Source organism: Capricornis sumatraensis, chromosome 15 (assembly GCF_032405125.1).
Source record: "Capricornis sumatraensis isolate serow.1 chromosome 15, serow.2, whole genome shotgun sequence".
Taxonomy (NCBI): domain Eukaryota; kingdom Metazoa; phylum Chordata; class Mammalia; order Artiodactyla; family Bovidae; genus Capricornis; species Capricornis sumatraensis.
In genome coordinates, this window is record NC_091083.1 from 68,638,376 (window position 1) to 68,648,136 (window position 9,761).

The window sequence follows — 9,761 nt, forward strand, 5'->3', positions numbered from 1 at the left end:
GGTGGCCTCCCTGCTGAGATGGGGGTTGAGGACCAAATGTAATGTCAGCTGCTCCCTGCTGGGGGGCAGGGGAGGAGTGTGTCCAGCCCCTCCCCCACCTGCTAGGCCTTCTGTCCTGTGTCCTCAATCTGGGGCTCACCTGCACAGACTCAATAGATGTCTCTGGAAAACAGGGATCCTCAGGGTTCTCAGGCTGTCAGTTAAAAACCCTTGGTGGGAGGAAGGTGGGAGGAAGGTAGGAGTAGTCAAGAGGCTTCAGTGCAATGTCAGACGGCCAGTTTCAAAGCAACTGCACAGGGGCATCTTCCTTGCACCTCTGTCTTGCTTCTTCCCTCCCCAGATCTCTCTGTTTTCCCTCTGTCCGCCTCCAGACATCTTTACCTGGCTCAAATCTGGGCTCTGCATGGCCAAGGGGGATGCCGACAGATGGAGTTTCGTCTTGAGGAGACAGAGCTGTGGAATGAGAAGCAGTTGGAAGAAAAATGTGGGACCTTCACCCAAGAGCAGAGAGGCTGGGAGAGCTGTCTTGAAAGAGGAGCTCTCTGCATCCTTCAGAAGGCAGAGCAGAGACCCCAAACTGCAGGAGGGCAGAGCGTGGCTTCCCTTCTTTACCCAACTCACACTTTCTGAGTGCCTACCCCTGGGCACTTACATTCCAGTGAGGTGAGGGTTGGGGACAGCTGGCAATAAACGTAATAAGTAGACTATAGATTACCTGAGTTGTGAGAAATGCTCTGGAAAAAGAGCAGGATGAAGGAAATGGAGAGTCCTGGCAGGGCAAGAGGACCTGCTGCAGTTTAAATGGGGCGACACTTGAGCCGAGGCTGGAAGGAGGTGAACAAGTGAGCCATGCAGGTATCTGGGGCAGGAGTGTTCCAGGCAGAATGAACAGTGAGTGCAAAGGCCCTGGGGCAGGAGCATGTCTGGCGTGTTAGAGGAGCACCGGGGGTCAGCATGGTGTGAGTGCAGTGATCAAAGTGAAAAATGGAAGGAGAGACCATCTCCAACTGTACAGAGGGATCAGGTTGTCCAGGGCTTAGAGACTGTGGCAAGAATGTTGCATTTTACTCAGTGAAATGGGATCCATTAGAGGGTTTTAAGCAGAAGAGTGCCATGGTCTGATTTTTGTTTTAACAGGATCACTAGCTGCCCTGTTGGAAATAGACTGCAGGGGGTTGGGTGGAAGCAGGGAGACCAGTAAGGAGGCTGGCACGATGGAGGGGACGGGTGATGCTGACTTGATGAGGGTGGCATCATGTGTGCACGCTAGGGCTGGACTCATGACTCAGATCAGGGATGTACTGGATGTCTTTCCAGGGCTCTTCTACCCTGATAACCCCTCCTTCTCTTAAGTCTCAGAACCTGGGCAGAATACTGACTCATTGAGTCCCCCCTACACACACACCACGAGTCCCCTGTCAACTCTCCCATCAGGGATCTGGCAGCCCTGCCAGTTCCCAGGTGTCCATGTGGTACCTTAGGGCAGGTGGGGTGATGATCAAGGGCTGGGGAGGAAGCCACAGGGATTCTGGGCGGTGGGGTGGAGCAGGGACTCGACGGCTCTGTTTGGAAACCATAAGTGAGTCAGCGCCCCGTAGGCTGCGCTTGCACTGCCAGCACCTGTGCGGCTGTCCTTCCTGCTAGTGCTTGAAGGAGGGTCACGCTGGCTTCTCACGACTAACAGAAAGTTGAGGGTTGTTGGTATTAGTTTGCCCTGGACAAGAATCATTCAAGCACCCACTTCCCCCAGGGCATTTCCGTGGACTTCCAGGGGACTAACATGAACTGGCGTGGAGTTGGGGGCCTCTCTCCTCACAGCTGGGAACGTATTGGGAATGAGCTTCACCTTATTCGGGCAGAGCTCCAGGTCTTTGAGGAAGGTCTTATCATTCCTTATTGTGTAGACAGTTGTCAAGGTGAGAGAGGTGAGGCACAGGCGACCAAGTCTCCAAGCCCGAATCCCAGCCTGAGTCCAGCACAGCCCTGCCATCACGCAGCTCCTCTCCTTAATAAGGACGGTTACATAATCTGGGATAATTACCAGTGGATCCAAGGCTGCCAGCCTGGTAACTGGCAGTGTCAGCCACTTACAAGAGTGGTGGGCAGGTCCTGCTGGCCTCTTGGTTCATGACAGCTGCTCATGTTTCCGCCCAGACTTTTAGTGTCCGGATCTGGCCTTGGCCATGATGGACCGACTGGTTTAAGCGAGGTGGCACCTGGGTGTGGGAGGAGAGGGGGCAGCATTTGGTCCAGAAGAAGGCTGCTTCTAGCCTCTGCAGACCACTGGGGCCCCCGAGGGGCTGCTCAAGTCTGGGGTACACCTGAGCCGGGGCCTTTCCACCCTGTCCTGCTATTGATATTGAATTTGCAAAAGGTATTTGCTTGAGAGAAAGACGCTTTGAGATGTGGGGCCTGTGAGGACCTGATAAAAAACCTGGACTTCCTCTGTGGATCAATAAGTTGCTCTATTCCAAGTCTAGGAGCCTGAGGGCTTCTCTATTGGCTTAGATGCTAAAGAATCTCTCTGCAATGAAGGAGACCCATGTTCCGTCCCTGGGTGAGGAAGAGCCCCTGGAGGAGAGAATGGCAACCCACTCCAGTATTCCGGCCTGGAAAATTCCATGGACAGAGGACCCTGGTGGACTACAGTCCACAGGGTCACAGAGTCATACACATCTGAGCAACTAACACACACATGTCCACACATACACAGAGGAGGCCGAAGACAGAGAACGGGATGTAGGGGATTGAGGGGGTGTCTCCGTGGAATATATTGAATAAAGAAGGCTAGACCATTGTTCATGTTCCCTGTTAGAAACTGTCTATTTATGTCCTCTGCCCATTTTCCTGTTGAACCTTTTTAAAAAACTTTTTAATTTCTGCAAGACATTACAGAAAAACTCGAATGAACTTTTTGGCTGACCCAATAAAATAAGCATTTATCTTATCATAATAGATCTTAACATTAGAAATATTTCCTGCAGTTTGCCTTTTAATTTTATGATTTTTTAAAATGTATACGTTTTTATGTCAAATATGTTGAGCTTGTTCTTTTGATTTGGTTTTTTACTGCTTCAACAATTTTTCCCACTGCTTTAAATGCTTAAAAGTCCATTCCTGTATTAAGATGAAATATATACTAACCTATATTTAGGTTCTAGTGTTTCTCAGTGTTACCATTTTTCATTTTGTATTTTGCTGGAGTCAAAAACCCTGTTTCCTTGGCCTCACTTAATCCATCCCCGCTCCTACCTATCACACCTCACATCTGCTGTTGACTTTTCTCTCCAGATTTTAAGTCCTAACAACCATTTCATGCCTCCAACCTTGTCCTTTCCTTGGCCACCGAGGGCTTCTCAAAAGGCTTCCTGATCCCCTCAGAGCATTTACAGCCAGAACCACACCCGTATCCAGCCCTCAATATTACAGGCTGGTGACGTGGAATGCTTTTCTTGCTGCTTCCCAAGGCTAGAATTGTTTGTTCGTGATTCTGCACTGCCTTTTTCCAAGCATGGGGCTAATGGCATCAATGCTTTGTTGATTGAAAGATCACCTCTCCCTCTCTGAGAAGGTCCCATCGCTGTACCCCAGAATGGCCAGTAGCTGCTGCTTTGCAGACTAAACAACCCATTTTTCTTCACCCCTCTACCCATGTCAAGCCTCCTTTGCTTTGAGGAAGACTTTTTCTATCCCACACCATCTTTGGCAGGAGTGCCAATCACAGTATCTCATTCCATCCTTCCACCCTCAGAGACAGACACACAGCTTCAGCTAGACCACTTGCCATCATCCCTGGGATGCTGCTTCTAGAAGGTGCAAAAAGATAGCGCATACTTTTGGAGTTATGGTGTAGAGGACTGTTGGTTGGACCTAATAGGGATCATCATATCCATTAAAAAAAAAAAAAAAAAAAAAGCCCTTGCACCAGAAATGAGGATGAGAATAACACAGAAAGAAGCTGAATTGAGAGATGAGAGTGAGAAAGAGAGCCAACAACATCTCTGGAACACCTGAAACCAGACCCACTTACAGCCCATCATCCCCAGTATTCCTCCAAATGAGCCAGTATGCCTCCCCCTCCCAACCCCAGTTTAATTTTGTTGTGGTAATCACTGCAGATGGTGACTGCAGCCATGAAATGAAAAGATGCTTACTCCTTGGAAGAAAAGTTATGACCAACCTAGATAGCACATTAAAAAGCAGAGATATTACTTTGCCAACAAAGTCTAGTCAAGGCTATGGTTTTTCCAGTGGTTGTGTATAGATGTGAGAGTTGGACTGTGAAGAAAGCTGAGTGCCGAAGAATTGATGCTTTTGAACTGTGGTGCTGGAGAAGACTCTTGAGAGTCCCTTGGACTGCAAGGAGATCCAACCAGTCCATTCTAAATGAGATCAGTCCTAGGTGTTCTTTGGAAGGACTGATGCTGAGGCTGAAATTCCAATACTTTGGCCATCTCATGCGAAGAGTTGACTCGTTGGAAAATACCCTGATGCTGGGAGGGATTGGGGGCAGGAAGAGAAGGGGACAACAGAGGATGAGATGGCTGGATGGCATCACCGACTCGATGGACGTGAGTTTGGGTGAACTCTGGGAGTTGGTGATGGACAGGGAGGCCTGGCGTGCTTCGATTCATGGGGTCACAAAGAGTCGGACACGACTGAGCGACTGAACTGAACTGAACTAAGAACATTTAACATGAGACCTACCTTCTTAAGAAATTTTAAGTGTACAATACAGTGTTGTTGACTACAGGTTCAGTGTTGTACCACTTACTCATCTTGCTTAACTGGAACTTTATGTCCATTGACTTGTAACTCATTTCCACCTCCCCCTGGCAACCACCATTCCATTCTTTGATTCTGTGAATTTGACTGCTTTTGATACTTCACACTATTCACAATAGCCAAATGTAGAAGCAACCTAAACATCCACCAATGGATGAATGGATAATGAAATTGTAGATTATGCATACAGTGGAATGTTATTCACCCTCAAAAAAGAAGAAATTCTGCAATATGTGACAATCTGGATGAGCCTTGAGGACATTATACTGAGTGAAATAATTCAGTCCCAGGAAGACAAATACCTTTTTTCTTTAGGCCCCTTTGTGACAGGTCCCTGGCCTCGTAGCCAAAAGATTCCAGACTAATTCATTCCTGAATGGTAAGGTTTTGGACTTTGCCTTTCCGTCTGCAAAACTCTCAAGGTGTCAGAGCTCAAAGGAGCACTAGAGACCATAGGCTGACCCTGCAGTCAGTGAAATCAAGATTCCAGGAGAAAAAAAGAACTCATCTAAGCTTACATGGAGAGTTGTTTTCTGCCCAAAAGGAAAAAGGAGCTTGAGCTCATTGGCCAGCAGCCTGGAACGTGCCGTGGGCCTCAGCCATGGCATCGGAGTGCCGAGTGGCTATTGATCTGTTGTCTTTGGATGCGTTACCCAGACAGGATTGCCGCCACCCCACAAGCACACGTGCAGCCGAGGGAGCGCTCCAGGGTGGGCCCAAACCAGGCTGGGGAGGGCGTCAAGGGCTGCTGCTTGTGCTGCTCCAGACCCCGTGGCCCCTGTCGGGAGAGGGTGGCTGTGATCAAGGCTATGGCTGCTATTTGCCGAGTGCTCACTACGTGCCAGGCTGCATCTTCGACAGTACAGTAGCTTTGCATCCATTCACCTTCATATGAAGCCTCCCAACATCCACATGAAGGAAGTGCTGTGGGAATCCCCATCCTACCAGCGAGGAAACAGGCCCAGAGAAGTTAGGGAACTTTACGATAGTCACACTGTAGTCGAGCCACATGCTTGGACTAGCTTCCCAGGTGGCTCAGTGATAAAGAATCTTCCTGCTAATGTAAGGAGATCCCGCAGATTCGATTCTGATCCCTGGGTCGGGAAGATCTCTTGGAGGAGGAAATGGCAGCCCACTCCATGTTCTTGCTTGGGAGGGCTGCAGTCTATGAGGTCACAAAGAGTCAGACACAACTGAGCAATTGAGCACACACTCATGCTTGCACTAACCCAGTTCAGCCTGACTCCAGACCCATGACCTTACCCTTTGCATCAGGGGAGGCAAACTCGGACACTGACAGGGGTCAGGTGGGCCTGTGGCTGAGTGGACAGGAGCCCACTCTGCTGCCGTGTTCCAGCCTGGGGCGGCCAATTCAAGGCAGACTTGTTAAAGCTTCCAGTTTTTCAAGAGAAGCCAAAAACTCGAATTTTTACATGAAACTTCTCTATTTTAAAGCGTTGGCAACAAACTCAGATTTAAAAAAAAAAAAAAACAACGCTGTGCAAGCCAACCAAAAGCCCGTGGATTGTAGCTTTTCTGCTTTACTGTACTCTGTGTGCCTGGATGATGATATTCTAACCCCTGGGGGTCTCTGTCCATCCCCTGGTGGGAGAACTGACATTGTTAGACTTTGCCCTTGCCAGGCCGGCACTCATTCATTCTTGAATGTGCCTCAGAGGTGAAGCAGCAGAAGTGGGGACAGGGTAGGGGTTGTGTGGGAGCCAAGAGAGCAGACGGAGACTTACTCTTCAGTTTTATGGGCGACAATGGAACAGCACATGAGGCAGTGTGAATGGGCGACACCCCACAGTAACTTGGCAAAACAGACATTGGTACTAGATCCGATGTCCTGAGCCACAGGTGTGGTACGCTAAAGAGGAAACACCTGGATTCTGAAAGTGGCAGCCTCCCAGCCTTGCCCATAATAATAGTACTAGGGGGAGTCACTGAAGCTTTCTGGGACTCGGTTTTCTCCTCTGGCAAGTGGGGGTATTAACCACCTCTCAGGATACGAGTGAAGAGCACACGAAGGACAGACTGGAAGCGGCTGGCACACAGTAAGTCCTTTTCTCCCCGCTCTGTTCAGGACACAGCCAAGTACCAGGAAGGCGATGGGAAGGCTCGCTGTTGCCCTTCCCTCTCGGTACAGTCCTTCCTGCCTTCACTCAGACGCTGCACTTGTATTCAGTCTGCACTGAAGGCAGGTAGGCCTGGTCATCTGTTGAAATCAAGTAGAGAGGAAGGCAATGGGGAGCTGGCGGGGCATCAGGCCTGTGTCACTGTGGAGATGGGCCCAAGATCACAAGCCAACTGGGCTCAGGACCCTCTGGGGGCAGGGCTGGGCCACAGCGCACGATGCTCTGGGTGCTCCTCAGAAAGAGGCTCAACACGTTCCCGTGCAGCAAAGGGGGGTCCCTGGGGGGTGCATTCATGGAGGCTTCAGGCCCGTGGACTCACTGGACGCCGAGCCCCAGGGGTGGGGGCTCCTGGTGATAGATCCAGGCTGCGTGTGCCCCAGCGCACACACTGCCACTCCAGTCCTCACCCCGGGGAGATGCGACAAACTGATTGTGATGCCCTTTCCTTCTCAATGTGGTGCCGCAGGCAGCCTCGGCCAGTGCAGGAAACTGACACACGAGGGGAAACCCGCTTGTCTTTCCTGATGCAGTTAAAGTGCCCTTGTCTTAGAGCAGGGACGAGACAGGCCCAGAGAGGGCAGAGCCCTGGTCCAAGGTCACCAGCATGCTCAAGTCAGGGCGGGCATGCCAGCTGCCTGTGCAGCCAGGAGCACGGGTCCTGCGGGGCTGAGGCTGCTCAGTAGGACAGGTGTCCTGTGCCCTCATCTACCTGCCCCAAGCTTGAGATCTGCATTCTCACCTGTGTTCCCCACCAAGAGGCCACAGCCTTGCAAGAGGGCAGAGAATCTTAACCCTACCGTAATCCTTGGACAAGTTGGTCAGTGTCTCTGGGGCCTGGTCTTCTCTATCACATAGGGGATTGGCTGTGTCCCAGGCTCCTGGGAAATCCCAGTGCCCAGTCCTGGAGGATAGAAGGCTGTGTGCTCCCCACCTCCCCGAGCAGGACCCTGAGCCTACGACACTCACAGCCCCCTCTGGGCACTACATCTGGAGCCAGGGAGTGTGTGTCCAGCATACACTGATGGCACAAAGACACACCAGAGCAGAGTCTGTCCCCTCCTGCTCAGTCCTCAGGGGCGGGGCTCCATCCCTGGGTCACCAGTCCTCAGTCCTGGGCCTGAAAGAGAGGAGGAGAGTGAGTGAGTGAATGGGTGGATGGATGAATAATATCCTAACAGCGGCACTCCTCCAGCCCCCTCTCTGAGCCAGGCTTCCTGCACACGCACGTCATGGCTCATCCTGGTGGTGACCGTGTGCTGTGGAAGGAGCCACACCCCCTCCCCGTCTAATGTTTGCTATGCACACACCCTTCTCTCTTCACACTGTGATGCCAAGAGCTCCCCAGAGGCAGGAACTGTCCCTGAGACCCCTGACCCAGGCCGGGCCAGGGAAGCCACCCCCAAGTTTCCTTCAATCCTGGTCTGGCAGGACCAGAAATGCTCATGTCCTCAGTCATGAGATCAGCCCCCGGCGAATGGTGAGCCCTTGGCCTCCCTGTGTCTGCTCAGCTTGGCGTATCTGTCTTTGAGGGTTCTCAGTCCTTCACCTGGCCTCAGAAATAGCCTCTTGGCCTGAGGGTCCGTCTCCACAATTTGTACTGACTTCCCCCGACCTCATCAGGAGAGAGTAAAGTTGAGCTTCAGGGACCTCAGCGAGCAGAGCTGAGGCCAGTGGGGCGAAGCTAAGAGAGGCAAGCCTAAAACCTCAGTATAAGGTAGAACTTAGAGTTAAACCTGCCCAGAATGCAATGAGCTCTTTAGAAGAAGTGAGTTCTCCATTCTTTGTTTATTGTTGGTCTGTTGCTAAGTTGCGACCAATTCCTTACAGCCCCACGGACTGTAGCCTACCAAGCTCCTCTGTCCATGGGATTCTACAGGCAAGAATACTGGAAAGGATTGCTATTTCCTTCTCCAGGGGATCTTCCCAGACCAGGGACTGAACCTACGTCTCCCACAGTGGCAGGCTGATTCTTTACCGCTGAGCCAGTAGGGAAGCCCGTCTCCATTCTTGCAAGTACGCAGGTGGGAAACCTAGGCGGCTTTGCGGGGCGAACAGAGAGCTCCGCCCAGAGAGCAGCTTCTCTAGGCGTCCACGAAGTTCCCTTCTGGGTTCTGAAATCTCCTTTTTTTCTAGGACTTTCTCCTTCCCTCCCACCCTCTAAAGACAAACAAGAGCAAGCAATAGCAAGCCCGATTCAGGGCCAAGGAAAGGGGGATCCCGAGGCTGAAGGAAAGTTGTTTGTGAACACGATGTGGGCTCAGGACCTGGGATCCTGGAACCCAGCTGCCTTTTTGCAGGGGCTTCACTGGTCCTCCCTGGATCAAGGCCAAGGCTGAGGAGAGACCCTAACCTCCAAGAGGTTCCCCTGATGTTGCTCTGTGGTGGGTCCAGCCACCAGAAGGGTGTGGGGGCCAGGGAAAGCAATGGGGGTGGGGACCAGGGGCCCTGGGTTCAAATTGGCCAAATGTGGGGATACCTGGGGGACAGGCAACTTTTCAGGGGCCCAAGGCCATGGTCTCTGAAGGTCTGTACACCCACCTCTATGAGGGGGACGGAGGGAGCACTGCCCAGAACTCTCCGGCACCTGCCTTCCTCTCGTGGGCTCCATAGACACCCATCTGCCTCTCTCACACACTCTACTCCGGGACAGGCACAGCAGCACCCACATCCAAACCACTCACACACATCGGACGGGCATCCGTCATGCACGGGGACACCCACACGGAGACAGAGACACACCCTCCTGGAGCCACACAGGCACAAACGCTGGCCCACTGGCTGGGGAATGTGGGCAGGCCCCGGGGGGTGCGCTGGGACCTTGTTCTGAAGCCAGATTGT